At 43.8% G+C, this 16,324-nt stretch overlaps 1 protein-coding gene across 1 annotated transcript in view; it reads right to left on the reverse strand.

Annotated features, from left to right (window-relative positions):
- LOC126240282 (transformation/transcription domain-associated protein) overlaps positions 1 to 16,324 on the reverse strand; it is a 491,514-nt gene that overhangs the window by 454,859 nt on the left and 20,331 nt on the right. The window lies entirely within an intron of this gene.

Here is a 16,324-nt window from a genome sequence, read left to right on the forward strand (position 1 = left end):
ATTAATCTTATCTCTGTCTAACACAGTAAACAAAATACTACCTACCAGACGCAAGACTCGAACCTTGAGCCCCACGCGCTATAGTCACGCACGTGGGCCCATATCAACACAGACGTGAATAGTATTATCCATTTCATAATGATTCACCCCTGACTCTCAACTCATCTTTTGGTCACATCGCATGGTGAGCAACGATGTGTTATACCCTGCTGGAAAGGTGGAACTGTATACTTATATTTGGTGTCTGAATATTACATTTTAGTTGAAAAGGGGGGCGGCATACGCGCGCTAATATTTAACCCTAGCATTACCAACGTATTTTTTGTTACATGTAATACCAACCGGGGGGGGGGGGGGGGGGGGGGCTCAAAGGCCCATAAAGAATACCACAATTTATTTTATCATAAATCAAGTTTATTTACTTCTGATACCTCTAATAACAATTCAAAATGCTTAGACATTGTTTTTGTATACTGGATAATAAAAGATATTATAATAGGAATAAAATGAACAAATCACGAGATTCAGTTTATATATTTTTTGGAATAATGTTTCAAAATAGTGTTTTCTTATAAAAACGACTTTTTTAATTCGATACACTACATGAAGCAAACAAAATTTACTGACTCATTCTGCAACGCATTTTTCACACAACACTGTCTTCCTGCAGTGTTTCCCACAGACGTGTTTGTGGCACTGAGAGCAGGTAACAGTTGACTTTCCCAGCTTGTTGTACTTTATCTTTTTAGATGCAGCTTCTTGGCAGCATAGGTGGCACCGTCCACGTGTTCCTGGTTTTGCTGTTGAGGATGATGGTTCTACAGAGCAGCTGAGCTTCCGTTGTGTGATGCTTTCCATTGCCATTATTACTGGCTTCTGAAGTCCATACAAATTTTGTGCCCGTTTATCTACTTCAGATCTTATTAGTTCGAGACCTAAGTTAGTGATAAAAACTCTTCTGCGGTTTAGCAAATTCTTTTTCCAATTCGGAAAGTTGAGGAGGAAGAGTGAATATGCATTTATTGCTGCTATGTCAATGAGTGTGTAGAAGAGGGACAAAGGCCATCTTCTTGTTCCTCTCTTTGTGCTGTAGTGTCTTGCCATCTGGTCTATGGTGTCCACGCCTCCCTTTGTAGAATTATAAAAAAGATTTATGTTAGTCTTTTTTCAGTCTTCATTCAACACCCCTTCTGAGTGATAAGTTGAAAGCATCAACAGCAGTCGTTTTGGCTTCTCGCGGACTAGCGTTGATGCAAGAGTAACTGGTGGCCTCTGTGTCTGAGGGTCAGTATAAGCAAAGATGGAAGAGTGTAAACTGCGGCCAGTTGTAGTCTTCAGCTCTTCAGGTATGTGTCGTCTGTTAGACTGTAGGGTGCCAACAAGTGTGAGGTGAAAATCATTCCATAGAGTCTCAGCAAGCTCCACTGAAGTATAGTACCGATCTGTGGTAACATTACGGCCTGATTTTTCAATAGGTTTTATTAGTCTCTTTACAATTTCCATCGGTCCATTTGAATGCTGTGTATTTCCTGACTTGCCTGTATAGATGTCCATGCTGATCACATATCTAGTCTCAGAATCAGACAGCATTCGAATTAGAATGCCGTATTTTCCAGGTTTTTCTTTTAGAAACACCTTGAATGGACAGCGACCACGGAACAAAGACAACATCTCATCCACTGTTGTATGTAGACCAGGAATGAAATACAATGGAAGTGAAGAATTGAAGCTTTCAAAAATTTCCCTCATTGGAGCAAACTTGTCAGTCTGGCGACGAATTTCTCTTGTGTTCTTATCATCAAACCTCAATATTTTAGTCAATTCGAAAAATCGGGTCCGACTCATTGATCCATAGTACACTTGTCGGCCCTGAAGCAAAGACCATAAATCTTGGACAGGTATCTTATTGTCATGATTTGAACCCATGATTAGCAAGAGTCCTATATAACAAAATAACTCATCTTCATCTGTGTGCTGAATACCTAGTCGAGAAGCCTCTTCATTTGAGTGTAGTTTTATTAGATTCATAATTTGAGGTGTAAAAAAGAGCTCTATAGCCTCTTTCGGAGACGCAATTCTTCCTTGTTGTCCTAGCCCCATTCTTTCTCGCACTATATTTTGTACAGAACGCCGATATTGTCGAGATGGCTTCGTAATATACTCTCGTCCACTTTTTGCAATGAATTTATCACATTCCGTATCATTATCATCTGGTGGATTGGCTTCAACCTCATCTTCATTCTCAGACGATGAATCAGTTCTAATTTCTTCCACATCATCATCCATTTCACTTTCCTCTAAATCTGATTCGTTCAAAACTTCTTCTAGCACTCTTTCAATGGAACTATCACGTAAACGATGTCTACTCATGTTGCTGGTTCAACAGCAGCAGAAACACTGAAAATAACAATGGTCCGCTTCATAATAATATGTCTGAAGGCAACAATGCCAAAATTCGTTTCATGGTAAGAATTTGAAACGAGAGACTCAACCTCGTATATCTTTCCTTGCTATTACCAACGGGTGGGCTTCTAAGGCCCACAGAGAATTAAATCAAGTAAATGAATTTTAATTACATTTTTATTCCGAAATTCTGTAATGACTCAATAGTACATTCAATAACGAACAATTACCTTTGCTTTCAAGTTCATATATCAAAGGGTGTGGATACAACATAGAAAAACTGAGTCAGTGGGCCTACGAGGCCCCCCCGTTGGTATGCTAGGGTTAAGAAAAAGCGTGCTTTTTCGACCAAATTTGAGAAGTCATAGAAGTCGACCGCAATTAGGAGAAAAATTTCCTTTGCACAGTTTAGAGATACGACCATACTCAACTTCCAGACGTATCGTCGTTGCTTTTCAATTAGTCGTTTTGTCCTAATAATGATGGGCGCAGATTGCTGTAATTCGCCTAATAGTGACACATATCAACAAGACGAAAAGTGTAAATGCAAGCTCTGTTGTTGCCTTTCACAGCTCTTATGTTTTTACGCACGCAAATCTGCATAAAGCGCTAATGTCACATTTTTATTTGCTTTTGCGTTTCTATGAGCCTCGTGCACTTCAGTGCTGTGTTGTCGACACTCTGGAACAGTATTTCCACTTCATTGTTGCAGCATTGACGCAGCTTCCCGTCAAGATGGGAAACAACCGTGCTCCCATTTGTTGATGTGTATTCGTGAGAGACAATTCTCGCAACGTAATTAGTTGGCTTGTACTTGTGTGAAACCATGCATTATTTACGGAGTAGCGAAAAAAATTGTTCAAATGGCTCTGAGCACTATGAGACTTAACTTCTAAGATCATCTGTCTCCTAGAACTTAGAACTACTGAAACCTAACTAACCTAAGGACAGCACACACATCCATGCCGAGGCAGGATTCGAACCTGCGACCGTAGCGGTCGCGCGGTTCCAGACTGTAGCGCCTAAAACCGCTCGGCCACAACGGCCGGCCGGAGTAGCGAAAAGTCTATGGTGATCAGTGCAAGTGTTAATTTTGAGGCCAAAAAAGAACTGGGCGCGAGCAGTTCCGTATCACAGCCAGTAAGGAGTACCGCACTTCTAAATGTCTCAATGTAAGTGAATTTCGAGAGAACATATAGAAACTACAAGTCTTCTGTCACCAAAAAGGAGTTCTGGCAGGCGACAGACGTTTGTATTGGACGAGTTTACACAGGCAGCCATAAGACGAAAAATCCACGACTTCTATGTGGCAAAGCAGTTTCCAACAGTGGCAGCCGTGTTGGAAAAGCTAAAGACTGAAGTGGAACGTTTTCCCGATACGCGTGAAACAACACTTTGGCGTGCTATTCGTACACTGGGCTTCAGACACAAAGTCCAACCAAAAACTTGTGCTGATCGTAAATAACGAAGTAGCAGGAAAGAGAGATCGGTTCTTGCGGGAAATAAGACACTTCGGCAACACTGGATGGACTATTTACTACACTGATGAGATTTACTACTACGACGAGAGCTGGTATGGTGCATATCATTCCAGAAAGTTTGCTTGGTAGGAACAAATAATGCCTTATGCACCAGAAAATGTATACGAATACCACAGAGGAAGTGTTCAAGAGTGGAACGGCAGGAAAGGAGGAATTCAAACACCGTCCCGTTGTAGAGAAAGGATTATAATGTGCCGCTGGGAACCAAGAAGCGCTCGTGCAAAATGCTGGCTTATTTTTTACTGGGCAAAAAGAAGGCGCAGATTATAATTCTGAGATGAATGCCAGACACTACGAAGAGTGGTTTTGGAGCGTTCTTGAAAAATTACCAAACTGACTGCGATTGTTTTAGATCAGGCTCCATATCACACCATGATAAATCCAGTATCACGAAATCCATTACGAAATGGAGAAAGGATTCCATTATTGAATGGATCGAAGAAATAGTGTAGAGCTTCCATCTAATACCACACCGTATCAGCAATTTACTAAAGCTGGCATACTGGAACACACGCGACCGCACTTCCAGAGCGCAGAAATACCTTTTGGAAAATGTACTGCGATCGGCGCGTAACGAAATTAAACTTCTGTGGTTGCCTGTAGCGCACTGTGCTCCACTACAGCCTCGCATATACTGTAATGCAGCTACTAAGGGTCGTCGAGCAGATGCTCAAAACTATAGGCCTATATCTCTGACATCGATCTGTTGTAGAATTGTAGAACATGTTATTTTGCTCGCGTATCATGTCATTTCTGGAAACCCAGAATCTACTCTGCAGGAATCAACATGGATTCCGGAAACAGCGATCGTGAGAGACCCAACTCGCTTTATTTGTTCATGAGACCCAAAAAATATTAGATACAGGCTCCCAGGTAGATGCCATTTTCCTTGACTTCCGGAAGGCGTTCGATGCAGTTCCGTACTGTCGCCTGATAAAGTAAGAGCCTACGCAATATCAGACCAGCTGTGTGGCTGGATTGAAGAGTTTTTAGCAAACAGAACACAGCGTGTTGTTCTCAATGGAGAGACGTCTACAGACGTTAAAGTTACCTCTGGCGTGCCACAGGGGAGTGTTATGGGACCATTGCTTTTCACAATATATATAAATGACCTAGTAGATAGCGTCGGAAGTTCCATGCGTCTTTTCGCGGATGATGCTGTAATATCCAGAGAAGTTGCAGCATTAGAAAATTGCAGCGAAATGCAGGAAGATCTGCAGCGGATAGGCACTTGGTGCAGGGAGTGGCAACTGACCCTTAACATAGACAAATGTAATGTATTGCGAATACATAGAAAGAAGGATCCTTTATTGTATGATTATATGATAGCGGACAAACACTGGTAGCAGTTACTTCTGTAAAATATCTGGGAGTATGCGTGAGGAACGATTTGAAGTGGAATGATCATATAAAATTAATTGTTGGTAAGGCGGGTGCCAGGTTGAGATTTCATTGGGAGAGTCCTTAAAGAATGTAGTTTATCAACAAAGGAGGTGGCTTACAAAACACTCGTTCGACCTATACTTTAGTATTGCTCATCAGTGTGGGATCCGTACCAGGTCGGGTCGACAGAGGAGATAGAGAAGATCCAAAGAAGAGCGGCGCGTTTCGTCACAGGGTTATTTGGTAAGCGTGATAGCGTTACGGAGATGTTTAGCAAACTCAAGTGGCAGTCTCTGCAAGAGAGGCGCTCTGCATCGCGGTGTAGCTTGCTATCCAGGTATCGAGAGGGTGCGTTTCTGGATTAGGTATGTAATATATTGCTTCCCCCTACTTCTACCTCCCAAGGAGATCACGTATGTAAAATTAGAGATTCGAGCGCGCACGGAGGGCATCCGGCAGTCGTTCTTCCCGCGAACCAAGCGCGACTGGAACAGGAAAGGGAGGTAATGACAGTGGCACGTAAAGTGCCCTCCGCCACACACCGTTGGGTGGCTTGCGGAGTATAAATGTAGATGTAGACCAACACGATAGCTTTACAAACTCTTAACTAACAAACACGAGGAGTATTCATTAGTAAAGACATACTATATAACAAAAAAAAAACTTCAAGCTTAACACATCAGCGCATTCTCCGTCGCAACAGCTACAACGGCAAGCTCAATCGCAGCGCCTTGCGTTTGACAAGGTTATCACTTTATTGTGTTTATTTACTGGATGATGCGTTTGACACTACAGTAATGAAAGGAATAATCAGAATATAACGAAAAGCCGCCAGTAAATAGAATAAGAAAGTATCTTTAAACTGTGCACATGGAATTTTTTTCCTTATTGCGGTCTGATTTTTATGCGTTCTTAAAGTTGACACTTGCCGAAAAATGTTAGAAAACCATGGTTTCTCTTAAATATTACCGCCTATGTTGTCCTGATTTCAACTAAGATGTAATTCATACACTGAATAAAAGTAGAAATTTTCATGATTTCGGCAAAGCATAACATATCGATGTCTGTAATACAATGTGACCAGAATGTTAGCTTGAAGTTAGGAGCTTATCATCATGAAATGTACAATAGGGGCTGGGATGATCAGGTGCGACACACTATTAGATCAACCTCTGCACGTGCAGCGAGGTACGGCATCTGGTGACGTCCAATGTTCAACATTTGTCATCCACTTTTGGGGTATTTCCCGAGATTTGCTGACATACGTGTCTTATATCAAATTACTTGTCTCAGCTTCAGCTAAGACGCTTCGGGAGTTCACCATGTTGTTCTATTCCGTCTTTTGTGACTGTAGTAAATACTCTACGACTATTTAACAGTATTAAATTAAAACGATTACTCACTTCTTTTTGGTTCCTACTGCAGTTCTTACGCTCTTCCACCGATAGGGGCTCGATAAACTAATTTAATACTGTTTAACAGCAGTTATGTAAAACATGAAAACTCTTTACGATCCTGACAAACAGATCTGTAAGACAAACCAAACTATTACAGTAACCACTGAATACTTTGAAATAGAGAGAGGCGCGTATGGTCTAATAACATGCTACAGTCGCAAATAACAAAGTGTAGCCCATATTACTCGCGTATTTGTTCCTCGGGTAAAAAACCTAAAAACGAAAAAGACAACATTGGTTTCATATGTATTTAAACGATTTGTGTGTTACGATATTATGTGAAACACAACCCAGTAAATGTTTTATTTCTGTTTCATGCCGAATGCACGAGCAACGCAGCATTCCGACGGCAGTCGCTGCAGCAGCCATATACACAGTGACAAAAGTCATGGGATACCTGCCTCCTAATAATGCTCTGGACCACCTTTTTGCCCGGGGTAGTTCAGCAATCCGACGTAGCAGACACTTAACAAGTCGTCGGAAGTCCCCTGCAGAAACACTGAGCCATGCTGCCTCTACAGCTGCCCATAATTGCGAAAGTGGTGCCTGTGCAGGATTCTGTGCACGAACTAATCTCTCGATTATGTCCCAAAAATGATTGGTAGGATTCACGTCGGGCAATATGGGTGGCCAAATCATTCGCTCCGACTGTGCAGAATGTTCTTCAAACCAATCGCGAACAACTGTGGCCCATGACACGGTACATTGTCATCCACAGAAATTCCATCGTTGTTTGGGAACATGAAGTCCATGAATGGTTGCAGGCGGTCTCCATGTAGCCGAACATAACCATTTTCGATCAATGTTTGGTTCAGTTGGACTAGAGGACCCATTCCGTTCTGTGTAAACCCAGCCTACACCATTATACGAGGGTCACTCCAAAAGAAATGCACACTATTTTTTTTAATCCATCTTTTATTCTACATGTCTGAAAGTTTTACAGTGTGTAGATACATCCTTTAGGAACAATATTTTCATTTCTCCACATAATTTCCATCCCTGTCAACTGCCTTACGCCATCTTGGAACCAGCGCCTGTATACCCGCACTGTAAAATTCTGGACCAACCTGTTGGAGCCACTGATTGGCAGCGTGCACAAGGGAGCCATCATCTTCGAACCTTGTTCCACGAAGAGAGTCTTTCAGTTTCCCAAAGAGATTATAGTCACATGCAGCCAGGTCAGGATTGTAAGGCGGGTGTTTTAGTCTTGTCCATCCGAGTTTTGTGATCGCTTCCAAGGTTTTTTGACTGACATGCGGCCGTGCATTGTCGTGCAACAGCAAAACATCCTGCTTTTGCCGATGTGGTCGAACACGACTCAGTCGAGCTTGAAGTTTCTTCACTGTCGTCACGTATGCATCAGAATTTATGGTGGTTCCAATTGGCATGATGTCCACAAGCAAGAGTCCTCCGGAATCGAAAAACACCGTAGCCATAACTTTTCCAGCAGAAGTTGTGATTCTGAACTTTTTTCCTTGGGTGAATTTGCATTATGGCACTCCATTGACTGCCTCTTCTTCTCCAGTGAAAAATGATGGAGCCATGTTTCAGCACCTGTCACAATTCTTCCAAGGAATTCATCTGCACCATTCTCGTACTGTTCCAAAAGTTCGCTGCATACCGTTTTTCTTGTTTCTTTGTGAGCCACTGTCAACATCCTGGGAACCCAACTGGCACTGCACTGTACATTTGTCGTGGAGAACATACTCTGTTGCAACCTACCGCCGCATACGACAACACTTTCAGTATTCTGCAAACACTTCCTTCCCCTATCCCAACGTACCGCGACAATTCGTTCACTGTGACGCGTCTGTCAGCAGTCACCAATTCGTTAACTCTCTGCCCATTCTCTGGAGTGTGTGCAGTACGAGGCCTGCCACTGAGAGGACAATCCTCAATATTGCCGTGCCCGCTATCAAATGGTGCAAATGGCTCTGAGCACTATGGGACTTAACATCTTAGGTCATCAGTCCCCTAGAACTTAGAACTACTTAAACCTAACTAACCTAAGGACATCACACACATCCATGCCCGAGGCAGGATTCGAACCTGCGACCGTAGCAGTCCCGCGGTTCCGGACTGAAGCGCCTAGAACCGCACGGCCACCCCGGCCGGCGTGCCCGCTATCATCGCGTAACCTGCTTGCCCACCGACTAACTGTACTGCGATCGACAGCAGCATCTCCATACACCTTTTTCAACCTCTTGTGGATATTTCCCACTGTCTCGTTTTCACAGCACAGGAATTCTATGACAGCACGTTGCTTCTGACGAACGTGAAGTGTAGCAGCAATCTTTAAGACATGCTGTGACGGCGCCACACACGGGGACAGGGTGAACTAAGCTTGAAAACAAGCGGGAAGGATGTATCTACACACTGTAAAACTTTCACACATGCAGAATGAAAACTGTATTTTTACAAAAATATTGTGCCATTCTTTTGGAGTGACCCTCGTAGATCCACCACCAGTTTGCGAGTGCTTGTTGACACACGGCTGCGTTAGGTCTGCGCCACACACTAACCATACCATCAGCTCTTGCCAACTGAAATCGAGACTCATCTGACCTGTTGTCTATAGAGTCCAACCGATATGGTCACACGTCCAGGAGAGGCGCCGCAGGCGATGTCGCGCTGTTAGCAAAGGCACTCACGTCGGTCAGCCGCTGCCAGTGCCCAATAATGCCAAATTTCGTCGCACTGTCCTAATCAATACATTTGCCGTGCACTCCACATTTATTTCTGTGGTTATTTCTTGCAGTGTTGCTTGTCTGTTAGCATTGCCACTGCCCTCGGTCGTTAATTGTCGGCCACTGCATTGTCCGTGGTGAGAGGTAACGCCTGAAATTTGGTATTCTTGGCACACACTTGACGCTGTGGATCCCGGAATACTGAATTCCCTAACGATTTCCCAAATGGAAAGTCCCATGCGTCTAGCTCCAACTACCATTCCGCGTTCAAAGCCTGTTAATTTCCATCGCACGTCCATAATCATGCTAGAAACCGTTTCACATGAATCACTTGAGTATATATGACAGCTCCGCCCTTTCATATCTTGTGTCTGCAATAATACCGCCATCTGTATGTGAGCATGTTGCTGTCCCACGACTTTAGTCACTTCAGCGTATAATGCAAAGAAGAGGACACGACTGGGTAAAAAAGGACGTCTGGCGACCCTAACAAAAAGTTGTGACGCTTTTCAGTGAATAGTAATTCGCATACCACACAACACACTCACTGTTGCATAGCCACGCACTGTTGCCTGCAGCTGCCATGGAACTGTGGTCGTGTGAGCACTGTACATTTGTCGTGGAGGACATACTGTGTTGCAAACTAACGCCACATACGTCAAATCCACTGCCTCTTCAAAGTGGGTCGAGGAGGACGTGACCCACCCCATAACAAAATCTAGTTAGAGGTACAAAACTTCAAATAACCAGATTCAACAATAAAATGTCAGACAGCAGGTCATCCATAGTCAGTCGTATCTCCAGCAAACTTCCAGGAAACTCCGACCGAGTTTAGGTTCACTGGGAACACCGTAACATGACACATATGTATGCAGGTTATTCGGCTGCTTGGAATTGATACGAGGTGAGGTCAATTTGTTTGTGAGACTGAGCATCGGCAGCCCCAGTGACGCAGAAGTGCCACGGTCGGTCCAGCCACAGCGACAGTCGCTGGCGAGGCCAGGTGTGTGTCCAAAGACTTGACAGGAAATGGGTAAACCCTTACATGGGAATCTGGACAGCAGTTGGTCATTTGGAAGAAGAGGCTATGCATCAAACATGACGAAGTGTCAGAGAAGCTAAAGATGTCTTCTTACAGCTCTTTGAAAATTCACACTGTGCAGTGGTTAATAAATTGCGAGACTGGATCCACCATACCAGCAGGGGATGATTTATATGTTCAATCACCTTGCAAATACAGCTGGTGAGAGAAATGGGGGCGACAACTAGAAGGAAGGTGTTTTTCCTTACTGGGCTCTGGTATGGGCATGACAGTGGCTTCTCGCCAGCGTCTGGAGGAAACGTGCCCTCAGACCAGAAACGATTGTTCGTATGAAGGAGAAAGTGCTTCCCCACAAGAGAAAGGTTCTGCAACATCTTAATGTGAACATCGTCCGGCCCTGGGGAGGAGGATTGGCATGAAGTAAGAGCATGATCTAGCTCCCTGATACTAAAGGTGGCATTGTAGCACACACAATTCTGAGAGGGGTATCGTTCGAGCCGCCTCCACTCGTTTCCGATGGGGGAAAGCAGGGTGATAGTGTGTGGAGCTCGAAATCTCCGCAAAATAGGGGCACAAGGTGTTGGAGATATCAATAGGGTCCACTATGACATCATCTGCTACTGTCAGGCCGGATATTGGGAAATGAACCATGGTCCCAGAGAGCCGTCGGAGGTTGGCCCACACAGCGGAAGAGGTAGTGAACCTGTTAAAAGAGCAAGTAAAGCTAATCCAGCTAGCTTTTTTTGCTATACCGAAGAACGCGACGATACTGTGCAAGCAATTGTTTATAACGAATGCAGTTTACCCTCATAGGATGACGGTTAAAAACGCGAATTGCGTGGCGGCACGCCTCAATTCACCAAGGGACCGTGACACAGCGCGGTAAACATTAAGTGCGAGGAATGGAACGTTCTGCGGCGGTAAGGATAACGTTTGTAAGATATTCGACCTGGTCATCACACCTGGGGAAATGTTGTTCGTCGAAGGTCGCCAGGGAGGAGTAACGCCTCCGCCGTTTGGGTGTACACGTAAGTGGGGTAAGAGTCAGCAAACGGGAAACGATCGCTCGAGTACATGTGAAAGAGAACGGACCACTCGAAACGACGAGCAAGCTGGGCAGTGCAGAAGGAAAGGTCCACATGGGAATAGGTGTGAGTGGAGTCTGAAAGGAATATGTATGCTCCCTTGTTAAGACAGATGAGGTCAAGTTGATTGAGAAGGTCAGCCAAGAAGGGCATCTCTTGGACAGGTTTTGCGAGAACCCAACAGGAGACGGTGCGCATTAGTCACCGAGCAGCAGAAAGGGGTGAGGGAGTTTCCCAATAAGCTGCGGGAAGTCTGCCCTGTGCTAACGAATGACGGAGGGATCTAAACGGTGCAAAGGGAGGAAGGAAAATGCGGACTGCAACAGCTTGAAGCCAGGTAGTCAGGGAAATGGAATTGACTGTGAACTCATCCCGGGTGAGAAGCATGAGTCCCCTATGAGAGCGAATGCGTTCCTCTGAGGAGGTCACAGCGGATCAGGAAGAAATGCAAGAGCTCGAAGTGGTCGTGAGGGCGCAATTTTGTTTCCTGGAGGCAGAGACCAAGCGGACGCTGTGATTCCAAGAGCAGCTGTAAGTTTTTGTTACATCGAAGATGCCAACTGCGGGGAGGGGGGAACAAACTGGTTGCCTAATAAAAAAAATATCAATATAGCGGCTACTAGTGTAGTATTATATCATTTTATTGTAACATGTGTCGCCTCAGTGAGAACTGCACCTAAGACATATACTTCAAGATAATTTACACTTTCGACTCTAAAAAGAACAGGCCGTGGTCCCAGACTCTCCAAAATATTTTCAGAACAAATGCTTGAAGTGGTGGATGCAACAATTTGCAAAGAAGTGAAATGGAATGATCACGTAGGCTCAACCACAGGTAGGGCGGGTGGCAGGTTTCAGTTCATTGGCAGGATACTGGGAAAATGCAGTCGGCCTATAAAGCAGACTGCTTACAAATCCACACTTTTCATAGGACATCCGCAACTGTTATTCTTTGTCAATGATACAATCCTGTACAGTTGTAAAAATTATTTATTGCTAAGAACGGAAGCACTACCCTGTTCCAAGACATGCGTAACCACGTAGTCCTTCCCTTTTTATAAATAATGATTTTTACAAATGTAGCGGATTTTATCATTGACAGTGCTTACAAATCACTTGTGTGTCCCATCTCAGAATATTGCTCAAGTGTATGGGGTCCATAAGAAATAGGACAAACAAGTGTTATACAAAGAAGAGTGGCATGAATGTCACAGGTTTGTCTGATGAGAGAGCGTCACGGAAATGTAGAAAAATCTGCATTGGCAGACTCCTGAAATAGACAAATTACCTCATGAAAGCGTACTTACAAAGCTTCAAGAACCAGTATTATGAGGAGGTTGACGAGATATTCTTTGGGCCCCTACATGTCGCTCAGGTAGGGACCTTAAAAACAAAATTAGGACTAATTAAAAGCCGCACATACGCAATTAGGAAGTCATTCTTCTCTCGCTCTATACGCAATAGTAACGGGTAGAAACCCAATGCATGTGGTAGCATGATAAGCATGCACTTCACAGAAATTTGTAGATTTTGTACATATATGTAGACGACTGCTGCTTTGGTTATCATAATGAGCGACGGAGCTTCATTTCTTTGGTTATATCGATGATCATAACCAACGCTGTTGGTCAGACAGAAATCCTGAAGTGATGCCTGAGCGTCCCGTGCGCAGTAGCAGGGTGACAGTCTAGTGTGGAGTTACGAAAATGTGTGTACTTGGGGGAGGGGAGGGGGGGGGTAGAACTTCCTTGAGAGGTACTATAGACAAAAAGTTAACGGTGACTGCGCAGCGCTGCCTGTCAACGCTTCAAAAACTTAAGAGGACAACTGACACCGAATGAGATTCACTCGAGATGGGCCAACTGCCGACATAGTTACCATTGTTATGAATGCTTCGAAAGTTACATTTCCTGGTTGCCTAATTTCTTGCAGCTGTGACATTACTTGGCCAGAATTAGTAAAGATTCCGGGCTATTATGTCGTGGTCGAATGGATTTCGCACTTAAACCCAACGTTTCGACCCCATCTGTCGAGGACATTTTCAAAGGGGATTGTAACTTCTGCGAGTGTCGGATTCACACCCTGGCTCACTACTGACTGCAGCAAAATTTCGTTTACGGGTGCTTCCGCGCAGTGGCGTGACGTCACATGTGTCGAACACCCGAGCACAATTGGCCGTTGTCGACTGCCGTCCTCTGCTGTTGCTATAACCCGATGGTAGAAGACGTACATCACCATCTCCAGCACCGTAATCCAGCATTTTTAGTATGTTGCTCATGAGCCCCGTCCCTTACCACTGTGCAAAGTTTTGCAAGTACAAGAACCTTTTTCGAACTATGAACGTCTGGTTCTTTTCATATTCTATTCAGCGTCCATGATCGGTAATTAAAAAGTATTTTATAATTACGTAAATTATATAAAAATTACGTGGTATGTAATACACAAATCTTTTCATGTAACAAAATGGCATATCAGTTTACTTCACTACTTCGTAAAAAGGCAAGACATTTTGTTATTACACATGTAAAGGAAGTCGGCACGGCACACATGAGTGGCCATTTTCCGTCTTTTTTTTATCCAAGGTAAAAGAGCACGTTCATTGTTATGGTAGGCAGACCGACTCACAACCGAATGAAGCCTGCGCTCCATAATCAAGTCTCATTTTGTTAAGAGAGTGTGATAACTTCTACAATATTATTTCAGTGGTATAGGGTGGCACACGAAATATTGCCCCCGAGTACTAGACTGCTCACTGTTGCCCACCGATCGTCATCTGTTGTATTGGAGTAGTTGTTTGCATTAGCTTATATGTTTCCAGAATGAGATTTTCAGTCTGCAGCGGAGTGTGCGCTGATATGAAACTTCCTGGCACATTATAACTGTGTGCCGGACCGAGACTCGAACTCGGGACCTTTGCCTTTCGCGGGCAAGTGCTCTACCAACTGAGCTACCCAAGCACGACTCACGCCCCGTCCTCACAGCTTCAATTCTGCCAGTACGTCGTCTCCTACCTTCCAAATCTCATTCTGGAAATATCCCCCAGGCTGTAGCTAAGCCATGTCTCCGCAATATACTTTCTTTCATGAGTGCTAGTTCTGCAAGGTTCGCAGGAGAGCTTCTGTAAAGTTTGGAAGGCACACAGTTTTAATCTACCAGGAAGTTTCGGCTTATATGTTATTTCTTCACTGCCTAATTATTATGTGTTTATCTATTCTGCACGTAGCGGTCAACAAATCGTGCGTAATTGGCGAACAGTCAGCACTCGTGGCTGGTTTTTCTTGCGCCACTTTATATTATTTCACTGCGATCAGCTACACAACGCTACAGTTGGCCAAACGAGAGGTTTTGCAGAGTCACGAAAACTACAACTGTCTGAGAATGATGTTATGAATAAAAACTGTGTACTCCAGGGGCGAGGCAAGTGCCCCCTCTTGGCACCTATCTTCAGTCACCTATACTATTAATTTTCAGTTTTTCATAAGAGCCATATACCAAGCACAAATGAAAGGTGAATGAGTAAAAATGAACGGCTCCCAAAAAAGAGCGATGACCAGTGAACTAGTTCCCAAGAATGAACGAGTTTGCCCATCTCTACGTAGCATTGATTATCCGAAACAATTGGAACGGAGTGTTCGAATAACTGAGTTGCCGGATAGCTGATTACTTTTAGTCCTGGTCTTCAGTGCGGACACTGGTTTGATGTAGCTTTTCACGCCACTCCATCGTGTACAGGTATCTTCTTTTCGGAATAACTATAGCAACTCACATCTATTCAATCAAACCTTCTTACTGCACTCGTCGCTTGGTCTCCTGCACTTTTACCCTCCGACAAACACACAAAACTTTGCTGCCCCGCACAAACACACAAACTTTGCTGCAATACTAAACTGATGATTCCTTGACGTCTCAGAATGTATCCTATCAACCGATCCCCTCATTTAGTCAAGTTATGCCAAAAATTTCTTTTCCCCATAATTATATTCAGTACCTCCTCATTAGTTACGCGACATACCTATCTAATCTTCAGCATCCTTCTGTAGCACCACATTTCAAAAGCTTCAATTCTCTTCTTGTTCTGAACTGCTTACTGTCCACGTTTCGCTTTCATACGAAGCTGCATTCCAAACAAATGCCTTCAGAAAAGCCTTCCTAACGCTTAAGTCTATATTTGATGCTGCATTTATCTTCTTCGGAGACTGGCGCTTTTCTTACCACTGCCAGTCTAAATTTTATATCAACTCCGCCTCGAATATCAACAGTTATTTAACTGCCCAAGTAGCAAAACTCATCTACTGCTTTTAGTGTCTCGTTTCCTAATCTAATATCCTAAGCACCACCTGACTCAATACGACTACATTCCATTACCCTTGTTTTGGTTTTGTTAATGTTCATCTTATATCCTCCTTTCAAGACACTGTCCACTCCGTTCAACTGTACTTGCAAATCCTCCGCTGTCTCTGACCAGTGCAATATCACTGGCAAATCACACGCTTTTTTTTATTTTTATTTCTTCTCACTGAACTTTAATTCCTCCTCTAATTTTTTCTTTGGCTCGCTTAATACTTGATCGATGTATACGTCGAATGATACACAACCGTGTCTCATTCCCTTCTCCACAACTATTTCTCTATCATGCCCCTCGACTCATAACTGCTGTCTGATTTCTGCATAAGTTGTACATAATCTTTTACTCCGTGTCTTTTACTCCTGCTGCCTTTAGAAATTC

The sequence above is a fragment of the Schistocerca nitens genome, chromosome 1, assembly GCF_023898315.1.
Source record: "Schistocerca nitens isolate TAMUIC-IGC-003100 chromosome 1, iqSchNite1.1, whole genome shotgun sequence".
Taxonomy (NCBI): Eukaryota; Metazoa; Arthropoda; class Insecta; order Orthoptera; family Acrididae; genus Schistocerca; species Schistocerca nitens.